The sequence below is a fragment of the Carlito syrichta genome, unplaced genomic scaffold (genome assembly GCF_000164805.1).
Source record: "Carlito syrichta isolate Samal-C Ts95f unplaced genomic scaffold, Tarsius_syrichta-2.0.1 Scaffold306787, whole genome shotgun sequence".
Lineage (NCBI taxonomy): Eukaryota > Metazoa > Chordata > Mammalia > Primates > Tarsiidae > Carlito > Carlito syrichta.
In genome coordinates, this window is record NW_007250883.1 from 337,198 (window position 1) to 364,017 (window position 26,820).

Consider the following 26,820-nt stretch of genomic DNA (forward strand, 5'->3'; position numbering starts at 1 on the left):
GAGGAGTCATTATAATGAATTGACAGAAAGAAGCATTTAGGACATTATCTAGTCATTGTCATGTGCTAGTTAAACAACTGTCCAGTCTGTTGAAATCCTTTTTGCAAAACGTCCTTCCAATACTCTGTGCATCTTGAGTCTAGCTATCATAGTTAATGCTATACTATCATTTGTAAAACAACAACGTTAAGCATTTCAAGCCTTCCCGTTAAAAGCCCATGAATGTAGTATTGCTTGCCAGTCGTCTTTATATTTACTATGCTGTGATGTGCCTGTTAATACATTTTCCTCAAGTGGCCTATATATAAGCCTATTTAATATTTCCCTCATGTTAAACAATAGTAAAGATTGCTGTACAGTGCTTATTTTTTCTTTTATTTCAGTTACACAAACTACTCCTTAAATCCCTTAACATGCATTAGCCCAGATAAATAGCCTTCACAAAGTATTTTGCATTTAAATTAGCTGGTTTGGGATACAATATTGTAGTAGTTACTTTAGTTTAATTCTGTTATGCTGACATTTTTAGCATGATTTTAATTGTACTACCATAAAATAATTTTTCAGTCATATAAAAAAGATTAAGATTGGTAATAAAGATTACACATATTACTAATTATATTGCTATGAGCTTTAAAGTTGTAAAATAACATTTCATTAAAATGCCAGTGGTAATTTTTTTAGGGTAGCTACTTAGATTATCCTACTGTTTAAAGATAATCCTTCTTAATCTGTATACATTTACAAAATATACATTATAAAGAACATTTCCAGTTTCACAAGTCTGAATGATTTTTCACACTATGTAGCTGAATGCTAAATATCATATACCTACAAATGGAAAGTGTTTCTTGTTCTATGAAAAGTATGTTGACTCAGAATTTACAATATGCATTCACTAATTCATTTTTTACTTTTTATCCATTGACTCTAAGAGCACTTATTGATGCACTTTTGTGTTATATCTAGTGTATCAAAGAAGTCACAGATGTGATTCCTGGGTTCTAAGGAGCCTACAATTATTGAACAGTATAAATATAACTGTAGCAACAACAATAATGATAATAATAATAAGCAAGAAGTACCAGGCATAGCACTAAGCTAAGCAATTTACATAAATTATTCTATTCTCAATATAACTTTAGAAGATAGCTGTCAGTATGATCATTGTACCATACAGCTGAAGCCACAGCTTTAGAGCATGTACGTGGCATGCCAATTATCATAGATCTTGTGGAGGAGAAAACTGGAACACAGAGCCAGCCTTACTAAGCACTACAATATTGGCTACTGAGTAAATGACTGAAATGAATGGAATACAACGCAAAAAAGCTCAGTGATCTATGCAATGACTTAAAAATTCGACAAAAAGCAGTGGTTTTTAAAAACATGTTAAAAGAGAAAGAGGAAGTGCTTTTAATCAAGGGTTGAAGGAAGAGATGGTCCTACACTGGAGCAAAGGTAAGAAGATCTCAAATAGGAAAGATCAAGATGAAACAACTCAACAGGTGGGGAGATACAAATGTTAGATCATGCAAAAGAACTCACAAATACTTTTTCCTTCTCAAAGTAAGACTACCATTTCCTCTTTTTGCCACTTATAACATTAATCGAAGAAAAACAAAGAATATACTAGTGGCAGACACAACAGAGTTTAGGCCAAGGTAAGTTATCAGTGGTAAAGAGGGATATTATATAATAATAAAAAGACCACTTCTCTAAAAAGATGTGACAATCCCTAATGTGTATGTGCAAAACATAATGTCAAAATACATGAGCCAAAAATATAGAACAGTGAGGAGGAAAAATTGAAACCCCTATTACAGTTGGATACTTCAACACCCTTCTATCAGAAATAGTTATATCTGGCATGTAGAAAATCAGGACAGAGATTGTTAACAGTAATAAAAGCATCAGTAAAATAGATACCGAGATCTAATAGACTACTTCACCACCAACAAGAGAATGCACATTCTTTTCTCAAGCTTACATGGAATATCCACCAAGATAAACCACATTTTGAGCCATAAAACACCTTTTAACAAATTCAAAGAATAGAAATCTTGCAATATCTGCTCAATGGTACTGAACTAAGAATGAATAACATAAAGATTCCCAGAAAAAGCCAAAATACTTGGAGATTCAACCACAGCTTCTACATTACACATGAGTCAAAGAATAAACCTCAGGAAAGAAAATATTTTGAATTAACTGAAAACAAAAACACAATTTTTCAGTTTGTGAGGTGCAATGAAAACAGTTGTTAGAGGTGAATTTATAACATTTTATGCAGACATTAAAAGAAGAAAGATCTGAAATTTAAAACCTCAGCTTCCACCTTAGGGAACTAGGAAACGAAGAACAAGCCAAATCCAAAGTAAGTAGAAGAAAAAAATAATAAAAATTAGTGCAAAATCAACAAAGTTGAAAACAGAAACTCAATAGAGAAAATCAACAAAACCAAAAGTTGATTCTTTGAAAAGATCAAGAAAATAAGAAAACCTCCAGCTAACAGAGAAGTTAACTAAGGAAAAAATTTTAAAAAGAGAGGACACAAATCAGAATAAAAAAATAAAAGACAACATTACAGCTGCCATGGACATATTATAAAATATATAAACTCTATGCCTACTAATTTGATAACCTAGATAAAATGAAACAATTCCTTGAAAGACACAATCTGCCTAAACTCACAAAAAATAATCTTAGTAGGCCGATATTTATTAAACTGAATTAATAATCAAGAACCTTCCAAAACATAGCATACTAAGCCCCTAAACTACGATGGGTTCAGAGGTAAAGTATACCCAACATTTAAAGAAGATATTATACCAATCCTCTTTAATATCTTTTGAAGACAGAAGCAGAGGAAATACTTTTTCATTCTATATGAAATCAGCATTATCTTAATGACAAAACCAAAAATATTACAAGCAAAGAGACAATATAGACCAATATCTCTTATGATCATGGATGCAAAAGTTCTCTACAAAATATTGGCAAGTCAAATTAAACAATGTACAGAAATAATTATAACCCTCGTCCAAGTGAAATTTATTACAGATATGCACCATTGTTTCAACATTCAAAATTCAATTAATGTAATCCATCACACCAACAGGCTACAGAGAAAAAACTCACATGAACTTACCAATAGATGTAGAAAAAACATTCAACAAAATCTATACCTCTAGTAAACTAAGAATAGAGGATATCTTCTTCAATTTGATAAAGAATATCTACAAAACCCTACAGCTAACATAAACAAGGCTAGTGGTTCTCTAACCACTCCTTTTTAACACTGCACTAGAAATTCCAACTAATGCAATAAGAGAATAAAAAGATACCATATATTCTCACTTATAAGTGGACCTTGAACAATTATCATAAGAAAGGAATTGGCAGAGGTGGGAATCTGCCAGGGAGTGGGAGTGAGATTGACAGTTGAAGGAAACTGCCAGGGGAGGGAATGGCACACCTCATCAACAAGGGGACCTGCATAATGAACATTTGTATACCTAACCCTGAATTGCACCCCACATCTTTAAAATAAAAAATTTTAAAGTTAAAAAAAAGATAATGAAAAGAATGCAGGCTGGGCAAGGTGACTCAAGCCTGTGATCCTAGCATTTTGGGAGGCCGAGACAAAAGGATTGCCTGAGCTCAGGGGTTTGAGACCAGCCTGAGCAACATGGCAAGACCTTGTCTCTACAATAAATCAAAAAAATTAGCTGGGCATGGCTGCAATGGCCTGTGGTTCCAGCTACTTGGAAGGCTGAGACAGAAGGATCACCCGAGCCCAGCAGGTCGAGGTTACGGTGGCCATCAGCATGCCATTGCACTCCAGTCTGGGTGATAGAGTGAGACTCTGACTCAAAAAAAAAAAAAAAGAATACAGATTAGGAAGGAAGAAAGAAACTGTCTTTGTTCACATATGATAGCCTTTACACAAAAAATCCTGGATACTTAGTAATTATAGCAATATTGCAGGGTATGACATTAATATGCAAAAGTCAATTATTTTTCTGCCATTTATGCTATCACTCAAAAATAAAATGTTAGGTATAAATCTACTAAAATATGTATATGATGAGGAAAACTACAAAACTCTGATAAAAGAAATTAAAGAACTGAATAAAGAAATATTGAAGGAGAGCAAAGTTGGAAGACTGGTACTACCAAACTTCAAATCTTACTATAAAATGACAGTAATCAAGACAGTGTGGTTTGACAAAAGAACAGACAAATAGATCAGTGGATCTAAATAAAAAGGTCATAAACAGACTCACAAAAATATAGCCATCTGACATTTGGCAAAGAAGAAAAGGTAATACAACAAAGAAAAATATATTTTCAACAAATAGTGCTAGAACAATTGGACATCCACATACAAAAAAAAAAGAATCTAGACACAGACCAAACACTCTTTTAAAAAATTAACTCAAATTGTATCACAGACATAAATGTACATGCAGAACTGTAAAATTTCTAGACTATAACATAGGAGAAAACTGAAATGAACTTAGGGATGGTGGTGACCTTGTAGATACAATGATAAATGCAAAATCCATGAAAAAAAGAATTGATAAACTGTATTTAATTGAAATTAAAATTTATGCTTTTCAAAAGACACTGTAAAGAGAATAAAAAGACAAGCCAGGATGAGGAGAAAATATATGCAAAAGACCTATCTGATAAAGAACTCTTATCCAAATTATTAAAGCTCAACAATATAAACATAAACAACTTGACTAAAAAGTAGACCAAAGACCTTACCAGATATGTCACCAAAGAAGACATACAGTTGATAAATAAGCATAGGAAAAGATGCTCCACATCATATGTTATCATGAAAATATAAATCAAAACAATAATAGCATAGCATTGCACACCAAATAGAATGGCCAAAATCTAGAACACTGACAACACCAAATGCTGGCAAGGATGTGGAGCAAAATCGCAACTGACTGACTGTTGATGTAAAGGCAAAATGGTACAACCATTTTAGAAGATATTATATATTTACAACCATTTTATAGAAGATATTTCCTAGACAATCAAGCAGTTTTGCTCCTTGATATTTACCAAAATAAGTTGAAAGTGCATGCTCACCCAAAAACGTGTATATGGTTATTAACAGGAGATTTATTCATAATTGCCAAAACTTGGAAGCATTCAAAATGTCCTTCAACAGGTAAATGAACAAATAAAACGTAGTCCATCCAGACAGTGAAATACTATACATCACTAAAAAGAAGTGAACTATCAAGCCATAAAAATACATAAAAGACATTTAAGTGCATATTGCTAAATGAAAAAAGACAATCAGAAAAGGCTACATACAGAATGATTTCCACTATATGAAATTCTGAGGAAGGCACAAACTCTGAAGACAGTAAGAAGATAAATGTTTGCCATGGTTATGGAGCTATGAGTAGGTGAAGCACAGAGGATTTTCAAGGCAGTGAAACTACTCTGTATAATACTATAATGACAAATACATTTGTCCAAACCCATAGAAAATACAAAACCAAGAGAGCACTTTAATGTAAACTATGGACTTTGGGTGATAGTGAGGTGTCAATGTAGCTTCATCAATGATGACAAATGTACCACTCTAGTGAGGAATGTTGATAAAACCAGAGGCTATTGCATGTGTAGGGGAAGGGGCATATGGTAAATCTCTGTACCTTCTGCTCAATTTTGCTATGCACCTAAAACTTCTCTAAAGATAAAGTCCACTATTAAAATAACACTTAGATCCATGAACAAGAGAACCAGGAGACAACGTGTTTAATGAGTAAACAAAAGTTTTTTTTTTTTTAATTAGAATCACACAACCTCCTGTAAGTTCAATGAGCTAAAGATAATAGTAAGTTGGGAAGAGGAAAAGCCTCCTCCCAGTTGCCAAAAACATAATCATTTGGAAATCAATATCACATATACAAAATGTATATGTCTGCCGAAAATATAATAATTGGGAAATTAATATCACAAAATGTATGTGTCTATGACTTTAATTTTTTTTAAAGGCTAGAATCCATAAAAGTGTTCTGATTCCTGAGAGAACTGATGGAGATCCATGAGAAAGTAGCCTGTAGAAAAACATCAAATATCATTCCCTGCTAATAGCAATAGAAACAACAGTAGGAGATGACTTTAAGGTATATGGTATCTGATTAAAAATACCCTAGTTCTGATCCATTTTGGAAGAGTTCAACTCTACCAACCACCAAAAATGTAGTTAGAAATTAATTAGGATGAATTAAATGTTTGATTTACGTGACCTATCGGCATCTGAGTTTTAAAATCTTCCTGGTGGGCAGAAGAGCTGTGGAATAATAGAGCTAGCCAAGCAGTGCTGGTTGAAAGGATTCTCCCTGTCCCCACATGGAGATATGCTTATTTCCACATAGTAGTGTTCAAATTATGCTCCTAGTTACATGAGTTCATTTCCCCAATTTACTTTCCAGTGTTCTATTCTGTAGTCTTTTAACCAAGTTTTTGCATGTTTCTGATCCTACCAAGTGGATAACAATAGAAAGAGTACATTGTACAAGGAAATGTAAGAAACAAGTGGGAAGTTGTACCAAAAGATTTAAAGGATTCCATTAACCACTTGATTCTCTATTTTATAAGATTATCTATTTATATCACATCTCCTTAAATATTACCATACATTATGCAAATACTTTTGAACTAATTCATATTTATGTAGAATTACATTTGTTTTTAGCTTCTTTAAAAATTTTTATCTTTCTATAGAGAAGGCATAAGATAATGGTAAAAGCCCTCAGCTAATTCTTTCAACATTCACTCAGCAAACATTTAATGAGAGTTTGTGCTTTGTTAAAGCCAGTCCCAAGGGAAAGTTCTTCCTCTCCAGAAAGCAGGGCTGTGACCCATATGTCACCATCCACCTGGAGACCACTTATCTAAACTGAAAGCAAAGAACCTGGGAGGAGATGAATCAGCTTCTGGATACTGCCCTTTAGAAACTCAAAACTAAAAAGTGGTGCAGAACATCACACAAGCAATTATCTCAGTAACAACCCTTTTTAATCACCATTATTTTGGCTGGCCAATAAAATTACCCAAGTAAACATGGGTGCCTACTTAATAAGTATGTTCAGATCATCAGCAAGAACAGAAATAGAAATAGCCATAAATAGATTTATTCTAACTATATTGCTTGGTGATAATAAATAAAAACACACATGCCATTCCCACACACACACACACATGCACACACATATCACAAAGCAACACAATCTCATTTACTATAATATGACAGCCCTTATTTAATTTTGTTAATTTTATTCTAAGCTTGAATTTAATAAATGAACTAAAAGTTTGAACTTCACAAGTGAGTAATAGGTAACTATTAATTATATTCCTAGTATCAGAGGTATATAAGAGGAAATCTATTTTGGGGGGCTTATGAATCTACTACCTCCTACGTACCAACTCATAAAAGCCACATGACATTTGTTAATGTTCTGCAGTAAAGATTAATAACTCATTTCTTCAAATCTTACTCTCCTCACAGCAGTCTGTGGATATGATATATCCATAAATCTCATCTTGACTAAAACTAAAATTATACAGTCGAGCTTGTATGATTGAGATATAACTACTGAACTAAAGTAGGGCCCGGTTCATCAAAAGTTTTACTTAGGTTTCTGAATAACTGTCAGCATATTTCAGCTGAGTATTATATAATCCGAAGCTATTTAATGGATAATAATATAAAATGTGATTGTAACATATTCCTTCAGTCCCAATCATTTGAATTTGGATAATTCCAGTGGTGTGTCTTTGAGAAAAGATCCACACTTAAAAGACTTTAAAAAGACATGAATATTATTAAGCAGAATTTTTCTAATTCAATAGTGCTCTGGCGGTGAAATTCTGGTACTCGAAGACTATAAAGTCTAAGCTTCTCTTGCCACTCTATTTAACTCTACGTCTGTATGTATGAATTTATTTTGTTTATATTAGTTTCAACTTTATACTTTTAAAAGAAATGGAACAAATACCAGCAGCAACCGTGGTTTACTTAGTCTGATCTGTTTGGGGATTTTTTGTTTGTTTCATTTTGATTTTTTGAGTCAGGGTCTCACTCTGTTACTCAGGCTGGAGTGCAGTGACATAATTATGACGATAACGGCTCACAGGAACTTTGACCTCCTGGGCTCAGGTGATCCTTCCACCTCAGCATACTAAGTAGCTGAGACTACAGGCACGTGCCACCACCCCGGCTTATTTTTTAATTTTTTTGTGGAGAAGAGGTTTTGCTATGTTACCCAGGCTGGTCTGGAACTCCTGGACCCAAGCAATCCTTGTGCCTCGGCTTCCCAAAGTGCTGGGATTGCAGGTGTGAGCCACTGTGCCCGGCCTAGATCTGTTTTTAAAGAATATGAGTACTTGATATTTTTTGAACCATAAACATTAATCAAGAATCACATCAGAGACCAATCACTTCATTTTGGCTTCAAAACAATACAACAGCCATGCATACACTAAAGTCAACTGCCCACGTTGATAACCAAAATAAGTTACAATGAAACATTCAGAAAGTTTAAACCAAGGTACTTTAAAATATATTTGACATTGTGTTCATAAGGTTAGCATTTATTAATTCTGCAGTATTGCTGAGTGCATACTACACATCAAGTTTTATGCTACTGTAATAGGCTCTAGGGACATAATGATAACAAAGCAGCTATAACCCACTCTTCAAAGAGTTCACAGTCTATCAGGGGAGATAAATATTTAAACATTAAATTATAACACAATGCAACAAACCCTATGAAAGCAAAAAGTGTCATAAAACTCAAGCAGAATCCCACATCTCTACAATAAAAATAATCAAGCAGAAAGATATAGACAAAACCAGAACAAGTCATTTAACTGAAAGTTGGTTTTTGCTCATTTCATTGATTAATTCATTTAACAAACATGAGCATGCTTACACACACTTAGATAGGCAGCAATGGTGAGCACTGTCAAACATGGTTCCTCTTCTCATGTGGCTTATGGACAGGTGGAAGAGACAGATACTAATCAACTGCTCACGTGAATTACTATAAAAATTTAAGTGCTATAAATAATAGGAAGGAGAAGGACACATGACTAGGAACATGTGGAAAATGGACATTATTTAGAGAGAGATCAGGAAAGACTTCCTTGAGGAAGGTATGACAGAGTTGAATCTTGAGGATGGATAATAACTAACTAGAGGAAGAGTACAGGAAAAAAGCATTTCAGAGAAATGAAGAATGAGCAAAGATCCTACAACGAAAGGAAGAAATGTGAGGAAAATGCTCTGAATGGAGAAAAGGAGAAGAGAAATTATGGCATGTTGTGGGGCTTCAGAGGCAAGTAGGACCAGCTCATGAAATCTTTTAGGTACATAAAGCTGTCGTACTTTCTTTATCACAAGGTAGGGGGCAGTAGAAATTCAGTCAGATGAATTTTAAAGGATAAATGAAGGAGTCCAAGAAATAAAAAAGGGTTGCTTAAATAAACCCTGGGGTCATGTGATGATGGTGTAATGGTCACTTGGAGACAAGCAGCTGGATTCAAGAGAAGTTTAGGAATAGATTAAGGATTGACACCTAAGTTCCAGGCTTAAGCAATTGAATGGATAGTGATGTCCTTTACTGAGAAAACTGGAGATTTGAGGAGGATAGGAAATCATGAATTTGCTTTTGAACCAAATTGAGTTTTTCATACCTTGATTGATTGTTTCATGCTCTGAAAGTGTCCAGGAGGAGATGTGAAGTAGTTAGCTATATACACGTGTCTAGAACTCAGAAGTAAGGTATGGGCTGTGAACATTATTTACATGACATCCATACTTAGGTGTTGATAGATGAGATGGATGTTGAAAGATGAACCTATTTAGATGAGAGGGCCTAAAACTGAACATGATGTACTTCCAATTTCTAATTGCATATAGGACATGCAATCTATGCTTCCCCTGTCCCATTGGTTTTTTCTGCATATTTTGCAAAATGCTTATTTGAAGTTTGTGTGTTTTACACCGCCAGGTAAGTCATCCTTAATTAAATAACTATTAGCATGCTCAACTTTCAAAATTTGCATTCAACATTTTATTTTCCTAGTCTTATTTTCCTAGTCCAATGTTATTACAACTTCCATACTATCAGTCTTCAATCCCTTATCTGCAATTATTAAATCCAAAAAGCTCTGGATTTTTTTTAAGTTTGGCACAAGCCTATTAGGTGGCAAAATCATGTATGAAATGAAGTAAGGCTATTTATAGCCTTGCTTCATTTCACTTAGAGTAAATATTCACATGCTTTGCTGCAGACATATTAATGTGTTGGGTTATGGGATGTTGCCTTGGGCCTCTCTGGGGGTGTCAAGTAATAAATAATGTATATGTATCATATTACTTTTCTAAATCTAAAATACTGAGGAATATGACACACATTTAGCCCTAGGTTTTTGGATAATACATTTTGTACTTCTTTTTGTTTATTGAATGAGTATCATGTGGAAAAGAATAAGCTATATGCTTTGAATATATTATCTTATTTAATTTCATAATACCATAAAATATAATATCATACAACTCAAATGGTTTTCCACATTTATTTTTTTACAGCCTCAGTAAATATTTAATTGCTTGTTATTTTTAAAAGGATATATCAAAAATTAAAATTAAAATTGATCATATGCTATTTCTTGAAGAAATAATAAAATGAGGAATTGTCTTTTCCAGTTCAACAAAACAATTGAATGAATGAAAGATGTATTCTTCTTTTAATAACAATAAATTTCCAGATATAAAAATATTATATTTTTATTTTAACATATTTATATTTAGAACTTATGGCTATATTTAAACAAGTTAATATTAAAGTTTTATGCTTTTTAAAAGCTTAAGTTCCCCTACAATACAATAGTTTCCTATAAATGTAGACATATGTAAGTTAACTACTTGAGCTAGATTCAGTAAAATACTTAAATTTTATTCAAAAAAGTTTATCTGATTACATTAGAGTTTAAACATTAGTAGTTATTAAAAAGACTTTTATAAAGCAAAAATACATTTTGCTTCAGAGATCAACAATTGTGTTTAGATGATGTTTTACACTTCACAGTTCCTTTCAATTTAAAACAAAGCTCTCATGCAATGCTTAAATGTACTATTTTTCATCCTCGGTTTAGTGACCTTTTGATATAATTTTCATTATGAAGTTGTGAATGTTCTTTCAAGGATGCAGAGAATAAGGGAGAAACAAGACTGACTTCTTTAAAAGGTCATATTTCAAATATCTGGGAAGTCATCAATGCATTTTTTAAAAATCTACATGTTCTAAAATAGAGCTAAAGCCATAAATAAGATCATCTAGGATAAAACCCAAACCTTATTATAATGCTTGCCATCTCTTACATCATTCTGTTACAAATGCACCATATTTGTTATTTTTATTATAACCTGACAATTGGATTTGGAATAATAACAACATATTGTCAATCTATTCAGATCTTTAAAAAAAGAAATTTATAGACTGCATAGTGTCATTGAACTTATATCAAAACAATATACACATTTTTGTAAGAATAAAATAACTATAAAGATTTACTCCTAAAAAAATCCAAAACAATTCTAATGATTTTATACTATCTTAGATTGGAACTTTTTATGTCCTTTATCTACTTGTTTTATCAGTTGATATATGATCATCAATTAATGAAGTCATTTTTATCATAATAAAATGTCATTATTAGAACTGCAGTACTCTAGCCTAACCATTTCCTAAAGAATATGATTGGGGCATTTTAGGTAGTTAAATATTAAAATAATATAATTGAAAATGAGACTTTGAGATTATTCATTTTGATTGACAAACTGCAGAAAATGGCTTTGCTTCATAAGTACTTTTCTATCACTCAATTTTTGTAGAAATTACAACAATTTATGAGAAAAGGGTAAATTTTATCTTGTCTTTCTTTTACATAGCCAGTAAATATTATTGTTTTTGAATTTTTATGCTTTAAATGAACCTGTTAGCTGGGTGTAGTGGCTTACGCCTGTATCTCAGCACTTTGGGAGGCTGAGGTGAGAGGATTGCCTGATCCCACAGATTTGAGACCAACCTGGGCAACATAGTGAGACCTCGTCTCTACAATAAATCAAAAAAATTAGCCAGGCGTGGTGGCGCATGCCTGCGGTTCCAGCTACTTGGAAGACTGAGGCAGAAGGATTACCTAAGCACAGCAGGTTGAGGCTGCGGTAGCTGTGAGCATGCCACTGCACTCCAGCCTGGGTGAGAGTGAGACTCCAACTCAAAAAATAATAATAATAAATGCACCTGTTATTATAGAAGCTACATCAATCAAATGTCCTAAGTCTTGTGCCTCTGTATAGGAAAGGTTTTCAGTGACACAGTTGCAGTTGCACCATTCCCTTGTAACTAAAGAACAATGTTCCTTTAGAACAAGAGAAATATACTTCTGTTTAAATTTTTTTGTAGGCCTTTGCTTGGCACTATGCTTTTGTTAAACTGGTCTGGTCATGTTTCCCTAAGCTTTGGCCCCCTTCCCTACCTTGGGAAGGTGAATCTCTCCTCTCTCTCCTCTCTCTCTCTCTCTCTCTCTCTCTCTCATCACTTTCTAAATAAACAGTGTTTTCCAATCTAAAAAAATAAAATAAAATAAAAATTTTATAGGTATAAAAATACATAACCATGGATAACATTAATTCATTGAAAAGACTGATCACAGGACCTTGTGGACTAGTTGAAAGCCCCAGAATACAAAATAACAGTCACACTCATGAGTTGATGGAACATTTAAGTGAATTAAGTAGTCTTTTACCCTCATTTCATAGATTAAAAATACTGGGCTGGGCACAGTGACTCGTGCCTGTAATGTCAGCTTTTTGAGAGGCTGAGGTGGAAGGATCACTTGAGCCCAGGAGTTCAGAGTTCAAGACCAGGCTGGGCAACAAAGTTTCTACAAAAAAATTTAAAAATAAAAAGACAACCAGGCATGGTGACGCTTGTCTGTAGTCCTAGTAACTTGGGACACTGAGGCAGGAGCATGACTTGAGTTTAGTATTTGGGGTAAGAACTCACTGTGTGACAGCACTCCAGCTTGGGCAACAGAGTAACATCCTGTCTCTTTAAAAAACAAACAAACAAACAAACAAGAAACTTAGCTCAGGTGGGTTATCATACTTGCTCACAATCACACAGGCAACAAGTGAACTAAATTTTATGTACTTTGGTTGCAATAGGACATTTTTCAACTGTATGTTATTTTATCAGATTATAGCCCCAAACCTGATTATTAGAAAGAAAAAAATATGTCCTATGTAGCTATACAAACAAATATGAACTGATCCCACTTCTGCAAAAACCTGTGGAATTGCCTTACCAATAATAGTGGAACTTGACTTGATTCCTTCATAATTTTGTTTATGTTGTAATTTGTGTTTCACTTTGTCTTGTAATCAGCACATGCTGCAAGATCTGTGTTCTTCATATAGTACAGAACAATGTCATAACTGAAATCTACCATCAGGAAATATTAACTCTGGATGAAATTTTTTTCTTCTTTTTAAGTGCTTTGTACCACTTTAGTCTCTAGACCTATGTAATAAAAATTCACTGTTCTGAAGAATTTCAGCTATCTTCCCCAGCAGAAATTTTGCTTTCCTTAGATTATCTTTACTGTATCCTAATATTTCATTTCCTCATAATCTCTAACACCTTTTCACAAGAGAGAAGGATGTGTGGAGCAGGAGGGAACTGAGGCCAGAAAACAATATTTTCAGCTTGGTTTATTCTAAAAAAAATCATGACTATTCTATTAAGTATCTTTAAACTTCTTTTTCTGATGAATAAATTTAAGAAATGAACAAATGTATTAAAAAGTTGACAAGAATTTAAATGATAAGAAAGTTTATTTGTGAAATCTTTTTGTTTTAAGTACTTTTGAGAAGTAAAAAAAAATCAAATATAGAAAATATTTTACTATAACTTCATAGAGAAGAACCAAAATTCTATTTACCATACTAATTTGATCAGTCGTACCAACTTAAAAAAAAAGAAAGTCTTCATTGAAAACTTAAAAAAGAAAAAAAATGAAAATACATTGCTTTCACGTTGTTAAACGTTTTCCAATTGTTTGCAATTATTCTGTGGTGGTAAAATGACACTTGCCCCAACAAAGATGTATACACTTCATCCTGGAACCTGTGGATATGTCATTTTACATTACACACAGGACTTTGCATGTGTGATTAAATTAAGTATCCTGAGATGGAGAGATTATCCTGGATTATCTGAGTGAGCCCAATATAACCTCAAGGGTACTTTTAAGAAGAAGATAGGAGGATTAGAATCAGGCAGAAGATGTGACTGTGGAAGCAGATGTCAGAGCGATGCGGATCACTGAACCAAACAATGCAGGCAGCTTCCAGAAGCTGGGACAGGCAAGACAGCAGATACTCCCCACAGCCTCCAGAAAGAAACCAAGCCCTGATGACACTTTGGTTTTAGCCCAGTGAAACTCATCTCAGACTTCTGTTCTCTAGAACTGTGAGATAATAAATGTGTGTTGTGTTAACCACTGTATTTGTGATAATAATTCTATTATAGCAGCAACAGAAAACTAATATATGCATTTAAATTCTGAGTTTCATTTTCTCACTCTTGTAACGTTGAGTTTTGCTGATGGCATCTAAGAAAAACCTGCCTGGAAATGCTGGTACTGTGGGACTTCCCCATTCATCATAGCTATAGTTACTTGAGGAAAATCAAGTAACAAAGGTCAATTTCCTAAAGCTAATGCTTTTACTGAATCTCAATGTTACTAAAATGCTCCAACAGTAGAAGTTATAAAGGAAAACTGTTCTCCCTTTCTGTCTCTTTCTTTCTCAGTATGATCTAAAGAAAGTATAAGGGAGGACAAATGAAAATTAAAAGCAAGGCAGAAGCCAGCTCATAAAGAAGTACAAGTCCTACCCTAAACTTCGTTTCGAAAATCCTGATGAGCCACTTAAAGATTTTAGGAAGATCATAACATGGTCAACTAGCACTTCAGAAATATCCCTCAGGCAATAATATAGAGACTGCGTTATTAAAAGACCAGATTGGGCACAAAAAGAATAAGTAGGAGTTTGGGTAGTATTCCAGGAAAGAAGAATAGAAGACCCAAGCTAAGACAATAGTATTCGGAACAGGAAAAGTAGGTCAAATGCTACCCATAATACAGGAAATAATGAAAAAATATGTATGGAACTCCCAGTTGATTTATTCATGTGGGGAAGAGAGAACAAGATTCATATATGATGCTCTGGTAAAATGGGAAGTAATAAAGATGTCATTAACCATAATGAGGAATAAAAGTAGAATTCAAAGTACTGAAGGAAAGATGGTAAAGGAGGGTAAATTCATTATTGTACTTAATGCATTCAGAGTGCCTGTGGAACACCCAAGAGAAAGGCCTAGAACATGGGTACATGGCGGATTTAGAAATACAAACCTGGTGGCCTGTTTAGAAGTCACTGAATCGGGGTTTTGTATAAAACCCCGCACAGGATGAATTCAAATCAGAATGTTAAGTGAAGAATTCTAAGTAGCAGTAACATCTAAAGGGTGGGAGAGACTGAAAGAATCTAAAAAAAAAAAAAAAAATGAGGACAGAGCAATATCACAAAACCAACGAAGGATACGGTTTCAAGAAAAAAAAGTGGTTAACAAAGTCAAATGCCACAGGGATGAGGGAGAGACAGAGCAGACAGACGTTATTGCCGTTATTGCCGGTAGACTGGGAAAAAACTGGGTCACTGGCGACCCTCAGGAGAATCATTTGAGGGACTTAGAATGGAAGCCAGCCTGCAGGGACTGGAGGAACTTTGTGAATTGTGAGGAGGAGACCTCAGGGCTCAAACAAGGCGCCTTCTCCACACTCTCCCCAAGGAGGATCTCATCTGTCCTCGTGGTTTTAAATCCACCTATATGCTAATACTCCCAAATTTGCATTTCTGTTCCAAATTGCTGTGTGAGGATGGAAGCTAGAATGCTGTGCATTGAAACTATGGGGGGGGCAGGAGAGGAAGGGAGGTGGGATTAACAGTAGTCAATATCTGTCTGGGAATGGGGGGGCACACCTCATCAACAAGGGTACCTGCACAATGCATATTTGTATACCTAACCCTTAGCTGTACCCCACAATTTTAAAATAAAAAATATGTATTAAAAAAAAAAAGAAAAGCGAACTGGAGGTACCACATGGCTTAGCACTCGGTAGCTTCTCCTCTCTGCTAATAAAACAAATAAAATCTCAAAGTTATATTTCTGCTCCAGAATTTTCTCACTCTTTCTAGCAGGCCCAGCTATATAGCATATCATATACTGGAGCTACATAGAGATATATATAATAGATATAGTATATAGACATAGTATGTCATATATGTTATATACATAACCCATCATATATAGGACAGCCAGGTCTATGTATATGATATGCTACATGTATTATATTACTAAGCTGTCTATCTAATCACAAGTCTTTTAAAATTTAAAATTTACATGTCCCAAGCACTCATTATTATTACCTTAAAATCTGCGTTTCCCCAGTCTCGCCCAATTTGGAACAGGGTAGTTTTTCTTTATTACTTCATAGATCCATCTTTTTGTCTGCTGCCAGAGCTCTGGTGCAAGCCACCATCATTGCATACAGTGTATTCTTCATTACTGATTTCCCAGTTTCCTCTAATCTTCTCCAACCTTACTCTTTCCTTCAATATGAACTTTTAAAATCACAAAATGGATTGCCTACTCTTCTGTCTAAAATCCTTCAGCAGCTCTCTGTTTCATCTAGAATAAAATCCAATTTCCTTGTTATTGCCTGCAAGTTGAATAGGTGGTCCCCCAGCTACCAATCCAATTTCATCTCACACTGCTATCTCCCATGCCAACTGTGGGCCTAGCCAAACAGGACTCTTTTTTATAGTTATTGCAATAAGTCAAGCACCAGTCCTTCACAAAGCCTCCAGAAGTCCTTTTTCCACTGCCTAGAATGTTCTTTCCTAGGTTCTTCAAAAGACTGGCTTCTCTTCTCTCAGAACTTAGTTGCAATGTCTCAGAAATTTTCCATTTCTGAACTCTTCATAGTGTTGGCATTTTGCAATTCATTATTCATATGTTGTTTTTTACTTATTACTTATCTTACTGACTACATTCTAAGCTGCTTTAGGACAAGAAATTTTTCTCTTATTTATTATAGTACACCCAGTGCTATGCACAAGGTTTGACAAACAGTAGATCGTTAATAAATATTTATTAAATAAACAAGTGAGTAAATGAGGAAAAAATCAGTAGCTGTAAGGACTACCACATATTGAGTGCTTACTATATATCAAGAATTATTTTAAGCATTTTTACCAGTATTAACCCTTTAATCTTTTTAACAACCCTATAAGCTAGAAACCACAACTATCCCATTTCTATGATGAGTGTACTAAGGTAAAGAAAAGTTACGTAATAAGGCAAGAGCACTCATCTAGCAGAGCCAGGATTTGAATCCAAGAAGTCGAGTTTCAGAGTTTACATGCTTAACCAGCTTTAAAGATTTCAGAATGCTTGACCATAATCAGAAAGAGAACCTTTGGGGATTTCAGTTATTATAGATGACTCTAGAGTTAATACATGGATGTGAAAGTGTGTATGTTTATAAATGGAGAGATTTTACCATGTTTATAAGCAGCAGATAACATGTTATTAAGGAGAGTCAGAATATACAAGCAAGAAAGGGTGACATTAAGCCGGCAACTGAAAGAACAGGTATAAGTGAGACAACACAAGGACGCTAGTTTTGATAGAATCATTTTTCTGTGAAATGGGAGGGAAAAAAAGTTGACTCTGATAAAGATGTTTTAGATTTCTGGGAAGGAAGTTAATTTTTATTTTATTTTTTTTAGATTATAAATTATAAGATTAAAGTTATAAGCAACTTTACCTACTGAGAGTGAGAGAAGAGATGATGAGGTATGTAGTTGAATGAGAGAAATCGTGTACAAAATATACCAAATGGAATGGAGAATGGGCTAGAATGATGCCAGCAGGTTAGAAGTCCCTGATATGATTGAAGACCTCTGATTTGCAAAAGCACTAATCTGCATGCTGTTGTGTGACTGTCTTCCATGATGGCAGATTGGAGCCTGAGCTGACAGGCTGCACTGGTCAAGGATGATAGGTAAAACAGAACAATAGGGCAAGAAGCAACTCTAATTATGAGAACTTAATCTTCACACAAAGGGTAAAGGCTGGATGTGGAAGGGAGCAATGACCAGGGCAAAAACTGAGAAAACAGTGCAGCCAATGGATTAGAAGACTCCATCAGACCAAAAGGGATTTATAGAGAGAGGGAGAGAGCTAGAAGGCTGACATCTATGGTTCAGTCTGATATTGGATCACTCTCTGAAAACTTCTGAACTTGGGAAATGAGACACTCCCCAATCAACCTGTGCTGACATTTACAATAATTCTGTCTCTCCCTTTGTTTTCTCACTAGCTCTGTGTCTAAGGGAACCACTCAACATTCCAAAACATTCCATAAAGGCCCATGCTTGTTAACACTGATCTCTTGCTTGGTGGTGGCAAAAATTCTACCATAAAAGATTTATTGGTAAAGTAAACTTATTATTAACCAAGTTTCCTCTTCTCAATGGAAAACTATTCCCCAATGTTGCAGTATCAAACATGGTTTTAGTGCTCTTCCTTATGTATCTGACAATAACAAAATGGCAACCATTTTCTTAACTTTAAATATAATAAATTTCCATCAATCTTAACCAAAAAAACAGTGATATATTGCATAGATAATTTGGTTTCTAAATGTTTCCACCATTTAATAACTTCACTGAAACTGAATTTTTAATGTGCAGCCACAAGATTATAAAGCAAACAGACAACTGACATTGAATCAAAAGATAACAATGAATAAATAAATAAGTCATATATCCATACAGTATTTTACTATTTACAGAGCATTTTCTTATCCACTGGTTTATCAAATCTCTTTTATAATCTCTTATTTGATCTCTTATGGATCCCTTATTTGATGCATCTTATCAATGAGCTAACCAAGACTCAGAAAGATTAAGCAATTTATTGAAGTGGCACACAGTTAAAAAATCAAACCAAGTCTGCTTATTTCTATCCTAGTACTCCTTTCAAAGTTAAAAATTATATTAATGACAATAATAGCATAAGTTGCTAATAAGTATTGAACTTGTTTCATGTAATCCTCACAGCAAGCCAGGGAGGTGAGCTGTTTATCCTGTGTGTACTACACAACACTTGAGAAAGTGGAGCTAAGGCCGAGGAGCTCCGAAGTCAAACAAGAGCTCAAATCCACACTTGCTACTCACTACTGAGTCTTTGTTCTTAATCAGTAATTATTAAATAAAACTTTCTGCTTTTAAAATTAACAGATATTTTAAAATGAGAATACCTAGTGCTGAGGAAGGAGCAATCCAAAACAGGTGTCACCACAAGTTGCTGCCAGAGAGGTAAATTTAGACAACACATTTATACAATCTAGGGAAGTAGTCCGAACTGTGCAAAAGATCTGAAGCATTAGGATGATCATTAAAACATTATTAATAAAGATTCTGTGATGTAAAAACATATAAAATTTAAATATATACCTCAATGACCTCTCTATAGCATACTTTAAACTGTGGGGTTTGATTTAGTTCTCTCTTTTACTCAGGTCAAAGGCCCTTATTGCCAAAAACATTTAATCATAAAATGACTAGAAAGCATAAACTTGGAGAGCAAAGTTAAAGTAAGCTTCCTTCCCTTCTATTAATTACAAAATGCTAAAAAAAAAAAAAAAAGATAAAGTGACTCTACTTTAACCAGAGAAAATATGACTGTTAAGCTATTTTAAGAAAAGTGTCATTGTATTAAAGTTATTACTAACACTCTAGTCTAATGTCTATCTACTCTTACCACTTAATTTATTTTTTAAAAGTACATGAGAGGGCATCTAAGCATTTACAAAACATTTTCATGGGAAAAGTTAGAATTTTAGGAGTGTTAAAGAGCAGCACATGAATAAGCCTTTCAAACAATAATAGGACATTTCAAATTCTCAGTGTGAATACATTAGAATACTTAACCAACATAAAACAGATTTTATAAAAATGTTCTTACAACAGACAATACCCTCATTATGTTCTCCCCATAAAATCCAACATTATAATGTGAGAATACATCATTCTTTCCATCCTTACTGTGTTATTTTTGTGTTGCCTAAATCTGGGAGCTCATCAAAGTAAGTTTTCTAAAGGAACATACAAATTGATATATAAAGGGGCTTGCTTTTAAAAAACAGCTCAAATAATAATTTCAAACAAATTCTTTTGCCTCTCACAAAAGGTTTTTGTGTGTGTGTGTGTGTGTTTTGTTTTTGTTTTCTCTCATAACTAATTTATGAGTCCTTTCTTAGGAGGACTGCCCTTAACAGTAGGGTCAACTTTGCTTACCATGAAGTACGAATGACTGAATTAGGTAACCCAGTGTCTGATAAGTCATTTGCTAGCATACATCTATCATTAACCCTTTCGAAGAGTAAGAGAGTAAGGTGCCTTATTAAGACTTCACCAAGTTAAGGTAGAGTTTCAAACTTATTGAACTCTGTATGTGCACAGGAAAAAATGTAATTGTGTTGTACCCTATAAATATATTGTCAACTCTAGCAAGCCGAAAGACATCTCACTCTAGAAAGTCAATTGCTGCAATGTGTCACTCTCAAACTTCTCTCACTGGTCCCAAGAAAATAGGTACAGATTTCAAATAAAGTTATTTAAAGTAGATTCTGGTATACAGACACCCACATTCTCCCAAGTTAAATTTCCATTTAGACTGTCTCCAGTCAATCTGACCACTTCAACCTGACAGGCAAGCCAGTCAAATAAGCAGTCAGTGGGCCAAAAATCTGTCAAAATGGTTTGCTTAACTGGTGATTACTTTCTGACTGACTTGAGCAGTCAAGTTAATCAAAACAGTCAATCCAGGTTTCCCATGTACACACAGTTCTCTCTCTTCCTGTTTTAGTAGGTGTGCCTTGTTTATATATTTGAAGGGAGTTTTATTAAGTTACATTAAGAGAAACAAGTAAAAAAAAGTTGTGAGCATCTAGTTTGACAATTTGGGCTCCCCTCAGAGTTGATCCTGAGCTACGGGATGAGGTGGGGAGCAGTGGGGGAAGCGCATGGCCCAACCTAAGAACCATATACCTGAGACCCACAGTCAGAGAGTAAAGGGGAGGAGTGGAGTGTCCAATAGAAAAGTTCTATGGAAGCACTTGAGTGTCCAGCTCCTGACATGTCCTGGTTAGAGACATGTATCCTCTAACAAGAGAGAGACAAGAGATAAGAGAATAGACTTAGCCTTTTTTTTTTTTTTTCGGTCAAGAGAAAAGGAAGCTTTAAGGATAACCTAAATTAATTTAAAAGGGGGCGTGAGGTCAACTTAATTTCTCAACTTGCACAAATGACAACCTTGAAATGCCATCTACTGTTTAAAAAGCATTGTTAAAGAAGCAGTTAAGAGTGCAAGTTTTAGAATTAGCCACCTAGCTTCAAAATTGGGTTCCCCACTGACAAGTTTTGTGCCTTTGAGCACATATTTCCTTCGCAGTATGCAAGCAGCCTTATTTGTTCAATGGATGAAATTATACAGTTAAATTCCCAGGGTTATTCTCATTATTAAATGACTAAATTGAGTAAAGCACATTTAGTGGGTAGGATAAGGTAGACTTGCTGTGGAGAGACATCGGACCAGAGAAAATGGTCCAGTCCAAGTTCACCATAACTGTGAGAGCATCTTATTCAAATGAAGACTTTTATAGAGTATTAGACTTATTTTGTACTAGCATCTTATATTTGTTTTAAGTCTTGCTTTAATTAATAGTTTTGCCTTTTGGTATCTTCATAATTTATTTAAAAACAGCACTCAAAAGCATAAAGGCTAAAGTTGCTAGGTCTCCATTTGATACAGGCATTGAACTAGGGACTTTAATCTTTGCTTTCTCATTTAATAACCATGAAAACTCTATGAGATAAATCATGTTTACAGATGATGAAACTGAGTTTTAATCAAATCATATGATCTGTCTAGGATCAAACAGCTGATTATAGCAGAGCTATTTTTAAAATCTAACCACCTTGCTTTAAAATGTATTGAGTCCATACTATAATAAATATCTAATTAAAAATAACACATTTCTGTTCTTCTGGCAAAAGAAAGAGTGCTTGATATTGTAAAGCAACATTTGTCTATTGGGGCATTTATAAGCAAATCATTAAGACCTAAAATAATTCAACACTGACCTAGCATATCCAGAAGCCTATCTTATTTTACTAGCTACATTGTCACTTTGAATTTCAAAACAATAAAACAAAATGTCTGAAATATAAAACTCACATATTCCAAATGTCTTAGAGCTAGACAAGATTTCAATAACTGGTTCATTCAGCAAATGAAGGTAGAATATCTTGTAACTTGAAAATGGTTCCAGCATCAACGAATATCCTGAAAACTGAGAAATTTCCGTGGAAACAAGTTCACAGTTTTTTGAGGGGAGGGTGATTTTTCAGTCATTGATTAAGGTAGTAATCACAGATATAATGTGCAAAAAACCTAAAGACTCTGAAGGAGCATGAATGACTAGAACCTCTGCAAAGAGCCTAGGCTTCCAGCTAAAACTCACCATCAGAAGGTGTAATCTAACATACAGACTGAACATCTCAGGAGACTTGCCCTAGGTCAGTTCATCTCTCTGTGATGCCTTATCCTCCAGATGGAAATAAAAACAGTGAACTCTTTTAAATGTGCCCTATGGTCTGATTAAAGATTGAAAAGGGCTCTAAAAATCCACAGCACTCCCAGGGAAAAATGCTAAATATCATTATCATTATTACACCAAATGCCATAATTTGGTCTCTTCAGATTCCCTTTTTATGTAGATTCCATCAAACTCTGACTTTTGACTTTTTGCCTCTCTGACCAAATCTCCAATGACAAAGTAAAGGGAAATGTTGAGGCAATTAGTGGGAAATGGAAGCAATTAAGTCCCTTTTTTAGTGGAGACCTGGCCTCAGTGAACCAGTTTAACCAAAAATAATCAATGACCTTTCTCTGACCAAACTGAAGCAAATCTACTTGATATTTGTCACTGGTTATCCATCTACTGCTTCAACATTAATGAGTCTCTTCACTTCGCCCCTTTCTTTTGTGAAATAGAGCCATCTTTTCAGGTCCCTTGCCACTTCTGCATCTGCTATTTTTGCAAATCTAATTCAGTCAAAGGTCTTGTTATCCGTGTGTAAGCCTAGGAACCATTTTTAGCATAACCATCGTTTCTGATTTCCCTCAACCCTTCCCCCTTGAACTATTTCCCCTTCTTTGCTATAAAGATAAGATCTTGTTCAAAATGAATGAAAGGGAACAACAAAGATAATTGAAAAGTGTCCCAGAAAAGATTGCATAATTTACCTAGGTCTAAGCAACATACAGACCTGAATCCAAGTCTCTGCCCCATCACTTACTTGCTGGTCACCTTGGGGAAAGTTGCCTATCCTTCACAAACCTCACTTTTTTAAATTTCTGAACAATGGAGGTAGTACCCCTTGTCCCAATAGTATTGTCAAATTCAAATGAGGTGATACACAAAAAGCCTTTTGTACATAATGAGTGTCTGGTGTTCCCTATTATCACCTGCTTCAGTGAAGAGAAGAGACAATTTCATGAAATATGGCTGATTTTGATATTCACTACAACTCTTCTAAAATGACTGCTACTTGAGCAGAAGTAGTTAGTATTCAGGGTCTCCCTATTATCCCCCTACAAAAACTTACTCTGCCTAACTTATCCATTTATTTTATAAATCATTTCTTCCTCCTAATATATTTAGAAATATCTGTACTTGCTATTTTTCTATTGTTTCTTGTTCCATCTTTAGTCAAATACACCTTAAGCAACTGTTCAACAGCTATGTCATGCATCTCACTGATTTTGGTCAGTGAGCCTGAATCCAAGTGAGTTTAGAGACAGCTCAACACATCAGTGTTTCATGTGGAAACAAATGGAATTTCAAATGAATTAGCAATACATTTTGAGAAACTCTGAAATACATTTTGAGAACTGTCCTATGAAAAAAATGACAAATTAATAGTTACTTTTCCAATTACGCAAAAGTTTGCTTTATTCTCTTCATTTTGCTTTGAAAGCTTTGTCCTAAGGCAGACTTCCCTGAGGCTGTTTTTACAGAAGCGAATATTAAGAAAACAAGGCCAGATATATGAGACCATAGCCCATTATTATGCTCCATGCTTCAAAAAATTTGTCAGAAATGTGGGTCCAAGGGCCTCACGATGAGAAGGAGAGTAGCTCTCCCTTTGCACTGTAAACTAGGTTTCCAATCTTGGAGCTCCTTTAACCAATCCAAATTTGATTTCCCAGAAGTAAATTCAGAGCTGCTCTTCAGTACATGAGACATAGACTTTAAGTACCACCAGATCCTTCCACATTCACCCGCAGGCCCAGTCCCAGCCCTTTACTCTCCACACTAGATATGAATTCAGCTCAAAATCTTCAGGAAATGCAGACACATAGACTTATTCAAAATCACATGGCAAGTTAATAACAAGCTAAAAATGCTAAACTTCTGACTTCCTGTTTCACAGTGTGTTTTATCAGCACTAAACCAAGCAACCACAAAGAAATCACTGAATCACTTGCAAATATTTGCTCAATCCACTGGTTTCCTAATCTATGTTCAGTTTAAATAACTATTTCTGCAGTGAAAATGTTGTAGGACCCCACCTTTGATTTTCTCATGAAATGGATTCCATAATATTTTCAGCATCTCTGTTCTTGGCAAAGATACAACTACTCTGCAAGGTGTTACCCAGAGTCACTACACATACTCATCTTTGCTTCTTATAGCTGATCCAGGAGCATACTGCCAGAGCCAGAAAGATTCAACAAAACATAATCAGGTCAAGCTACTCTTCTTGGTAAAATCCTGCAACTCTTAAAAGCATAACTTTCCATGGTCTGCCCTCCTTTTAACTTCCCATCTGTACCTCATGTTATTCTGCACAATGGTCCCAACTCTAATCAAAGGCCTTTGAATGTCCCATGCTTTTCACAACTCTGCACATGCTAGTCTTTCAAATCACTGGAAATTTGGGCACAATGTCTTTGCCTGCTTAGAGAACAGCAAATCATTTTTTAAGGTATTCTACCACCACCATCTTTTTGAACCCTTCCCAGACCTGCAGAGAATTTACATGTACTTTTATTATAACACTTGTCTGTGTAGTTAATTGTTGAAATAACAACTGTTCATTGGCAGGTACCATATCTCTACATTCCTCTACACACCTTCATCTTAACCATATTTGTATACATATTAACTAAGTTACTGACCAAGGCATAATCTCATATTATCTGCTTTCTCCAGAAGATGGTGTTGTCAGTCATGTCACTGGCAGACTCACCCAATGGCTTATTCCTACTCTAAGAGTGAATATGCTCAGTGTCTTCCAAACACTATAAGAAGTATTCAAAAGGCTTATTAAAAAAATAAGTGTTTGCAATAAAAACAGGTGCTTTAAAATTTGAAAATATAAAGAAAGTAATGAAGGCTGAATATGCTTATGGAAAAAATCTTTAATGATAGTTAAAATTCTGATGAAAAGAGCAAATTACCCATCATGAAAAAATTATCTTGCAAATATGAAGGATAATCATAAGCTATAGAAAAGGAAAATTAATTAACTAAATGGAGAGAAACATTTGAAAGTTTGCTTGAAGGATCAGATGCCTCTTAGTCAAACATTTTAGCTGTTGAGGAGTTCTCTGGAGATTATTACAATCTGTAGACAGACTGTCAATATAGTAGGTAATGGTCAAGATTTTGGAAGAGTAGGAGAAGATGCTAGATTGAGTACTACAAAGGAGGGAAAAGATACGGCCAAATACCTGATTGAACTTGGTTTGCAATCTTGTTTTGGTGGGAATACATTTAAGGAAGCTGAGCATCAGAAACATGTTTATGTAAGGAAAAAATAAAGAAATCAGTAAATGGAGATGTAGGAGTCTCTGGTATTGGAAGAAACACAAAAATGAGCCACAATCTGTTCTAGTAGGTAAACTGGGGAATAATGTTTCAAGAAAGAGAGATGATTTGGAAACAATCTTCCATGTAACTTTAAGAATAAACATAAGGGGACATAAGAATCCTCATGAAAACTCCACTTCTATTTCCTAGACTCATTACCTTCCATTAGCTGTTTTAGACCTATTTTAGAATTCTCACCTGAAAAGAGAAACAGCAACCTTTGTTTCTGTGTAGATCATTGAGTATGATAGACTTTAAATATTTCCAAGTTGCTGTCAATAATTTTGTCCTTCTTTATGGCTGCATAATAATCCATCAAGTCTATTACCACACTGGATCCTGAACATTTATTATAATACTACAAAAAAGGGATTGACTGTAGCAGAATACCACCAGCAGTGGGAGCGGGGGAGTACATAACATCAATAGGGGTACCTGATCCCAAACCAGGTGAAGTGAGGGAGACCAAACTTCACCTGTATGATGACTATATATGTTCCTAATCCTAAATTGTACCCTACCTCTTTAAAATAAAAAAAGAAAGAGAAACAGCAACCTAATGGGATCATTAGGCTCGACTTTCCCATTTCCCAGGAGCAATTAAAAAACTGGGAACAAGCCTTCTCTCCTTGT

The 26,820-nt window shown here is 34.7% G+C and overlaps 1 protein-coding gene across 2 annotated transcripts in view; it reads right to left on the minus strand.

Moving 5' to 3' along the window:
• Nucleotides 1-26,820, minus strand: part of TFEC (transcription factor EC) — a 160,870-nt gene that overhangs the window by 49,134 nt on the left and 84,916 nt on the right. The gene's annotated exons all lie outside the window — the stretch shown is intronic.